The following is a 3,442-nucleotide window of genomic DNA, read 5'->3' on the forward strand; positions in this document are numbered from 1 at the left end:
AATCTAAAATGGTAACATTCTGTATGATTCTATTTAATAACATTCTCAAAATGACAAAAATATTGATATGGAAAACAGATTAGTCAGGGGTTAGAGATGGTGAGGGGAAGGGTGGCTGTAACTATAAAGGGTCGTACAAGGGAAGTTCATGAGGAGCTGGGGTTGTTCTGTATCTTGGTTGGGGTAATGGGTACAGGAATCGACAGGTATACCTCATTTTATTGTGTTTACCTTTATTGTACTTCAAATATATTGGGTTTTCTTTTTGCAAATTGAAGGTTTGTGGCAACCCTGTGTTGAGCAAGTCTATTGGCACGTCTTTTTCCAACAGTGTTTGCTCATTTTGTCTCTGTGTCACATTTTGGTAATTCTTGATATATTTCAAACAGTTTAATTATATTTGTTATGGTCATCTGTGACCAGTGTTTTTTTAAAAATATGTTTTATTGATTTTTAGAGAGAGAGGAAGGGAGAGAGATAGAAAGATAGAAACATTGGTGAGAGAGAAATATCATTGACCAGCTGCCTCCAGCATGCCCCCTTCTGGGGGATTGAGCTGCAACCTGGACATGTGCCCTGATGGGGCATCAAACCTGTGACCTCTTGGTTCATGGGTCGACACCCAAACACTGAGCCATACCAGTGAAACCATGACCGGTGATCTTTGATGTTACTATTCTAATTATTTTGGCTGCCACAGACCACACCCATATAAGATAGCAAATGTGACTGATAATTGTGTGTGTTCTGACTGCTCTACCAACCAAATGTTTCCCCGTCTCTTTGGGCCTTCCTATTCCCTGAGACACAACAATATTGAAATTAGGCCAATTAATAATCCTACAATAGCCTCTAAGTGTTTAAGTGAAAGAAATAGTTTCATGTCTCTCACTTTAAATTAAAAGCCAGAAATGATTAAGCTTAGTGAGGAAGGCATGTTGAAAGCTGAGAGAGGCCAAAAGCTAGGTCTCTTGGGCTAGGTAGCGAAGTTGTGAATGCAAAGGAAAAGTTCTTGAAGGAAATTGAAAATGCTACTCCAGTGAATACAGGGATGATAAGAAAGTAAAACAGCCTTATTGTTGATATGGAGAAAGTTTTAGTGGTCTGGATAGACGATCAGACCAGCCACAACATTACCTTAAGCCTAACCCAGAGCAAGGCCCTAACTCGCTTTAATTCTGTGAAAGCTGAGAGCGGTGAGGAAGCTGCATAATAAAAGTTGGAAGCTAGCAAAAGTTGGTTCATGAGATTTAAGGAAGGAAACCGTCTCCATAGCTTGATAGTACAAGATGAAGAACAAGTGCTGATATAGAAGCTACAGCAAGTTATGCAAAAGATCATAAAGGTGGTACACTAAACAACAGGCTTTCAATGTAGATGAAACAGCTCTCTATTGGAAGAAGATGCCTTCTAGGACTATGATAGTTAGAGAGGAGAAGTCAATGCCTGGCTTACAAGCTTTAAAGGATAGGGTGACTCTCTTGTTAGGGGCTAATGCAGTTGGTGAGTTTAAGTTGAAACCAATGCTCATTTACCACTCAAAAAAAAATCCTAAGGCTTTTAAGAATTATGTTAAATCTACTTTGCATGTGCTCTATAAATGGAACAACAAAGCCTGGATGACAGAACATCTGTTTATAACAGTTTATTGTATATTTTAAGCCCAGTGTTGATACCTATTGCTCAGAGAAAATGAGTCCTCTCAAAATAATACTGCTCATTGACAATGCACCCAAGAGCACTGATGAAGATGTACAATGAGATTAATGTTGTTTTCATGCCTGCTAACACAACATACATTCTGCAGCCCATGGATCAAAGAGGAGTTTCAGCTTTCAAGTCTTATTTCTTAAGAAATACATTTCATAAAGCTGTAAGCTGCCATAGATAGTGATGCCTCTGATGGATCTGGACAAAGTAAATTGAAAACCTGGAAAGGATTTATCATTCTAGACACCATTAAGAACATTCAAGATGCATGGGAAGAGGTCAAAATACCAAAAGTAATAGGAGTTTGGAAGAAGATGATTCCAACCCTCATGGATGACTTTGAGGGTTTAAGACCTCAGTGGAGGATATAACCACCCAGGTGGCAGAAAGAGCAAGAGAACTAGAACTAGAAGTGTAGTCTTACAATGACTGAATTCTGAAATCTCATGATAAACTTTAATGGATAAGGAGTTATTTCTTATGAATGAGCGAAGAATGTGGTTTCTTGAGATGGAACCTACTCCAGTGAAGATGCTGTGAAGACTGTTGAAATGATAATAAGGGAAAGAATGTTGCATAAACTTAGTTGGCAAAGCAGTGGCCAGATTTGAAAGGATTGACTCCAATTTTGAAAGAAGTTCTACTGTGGGTAAAATGATATCAAACAGCACTGTATGCTACAAATAAATTGTTCCCAAGAGGAAGAGCCAATCAATATGGCAAACTTAATTTTAGTTTTATTTTAAGAAATTGCCATAGCCACCCCAGTCTTCTGCAACCACCACACTGATCACTCAACAGCCATCAACATCGAGGCAAGACCCTCCACCAGCAAAATGATTATGGTTCACCGAAGGCTCAGATGATAGTTAGCATTTTTTTTCTAGCAATAAAGTGGCTTTTAATGAAGGCATGTACATTGTTTTTTTTAGACATAATGCTCTTGCACCCTTAGTAGACCACAGCATAGTAGAGACATAACTTTTATATACACTGGGAAACCAAAACATCTGCGTGACTCACTTTATTGGAATACTTGCTTTATTGTGGTGATGTGATACCCAACCCCCAATATCTCTGAGGTATGCCAGTGCACATGTGATAAAATTATAGAACTGTGCACATACATTGTGACAATGTTGATTTCCTGGTTTCTATGTGCTAAACGTTCAGTTTACCTTAAGATATGGTTTGTGCTCTTCATAGTAATGAAAAGATATCACCATGTTTACCAGAGATTCATAAGGCTGGGACTTCATTGGAAGCATAGGCAACTTCATGGGAGTCTCTTCTGCTGGTCCTGATGCCAGAGCTCATCAGAGGTGCTCTTGTCATGAGGAAATATGCCCCTTTATCCTTGTCACTGCTTTCTTTTGGTACACATTTACCCACTATGTGCATTCTCTTGATATCTTCATTTCCAGTCTTCTTTGTTTTAGATATACTTCTCATAAAGAACATTTTTATTTGTTCTCAATGCAACTTGAGAATCTGTGTATATATATGAGTTTAATCTGTTTATGTAGTATATTGATCAGGGTTCAGCTGGAGGAACAGAACCAGTAGGAGATATATGTTAAGACATCGGTTGTAAGGAATTGGATCACATTATTAGAAGGGGGACTGCCTAGATGAGTCTGAAATCATAGATTGGGCTGTCAGAAAGGGCAGGCTGGTACTCTCAGGCGTGGGCTGAAGCTGCAGTCCACAGACCAAATTTCCTCTTCAGGGA

The 3,442-nt window shown here is 38.8% G+C and overlaps 1 pseudogene; it reads left to right on the forward strand.

Annotated features, from left to right (window-relative positions):
* The first annotated feature begins 767 nt into the window (after positions 1 to 767).
* LOC132211118 (tigger transposable element-derived protein 1-like) lies at positions 768 to 2,583 on the forward strand (annotated as a pseudogene).
* Positions 2,584 to 3,442: the final 859 nt, after the last annotated feature.

The sequence above is a fragment of the Myotis daubentonii genome, chromosome 1, assembly GCF_963259705.1.
Source record: "Myotis daubentonii chromosome 1, mMyoDau2.1, whole genome shotgun sequence".
NCBI lineage: Eukaryota > Metazoa > Chordata > Mammalia > Chiroptera > Vespertilionidae > Myotis > Myotis daubentonii.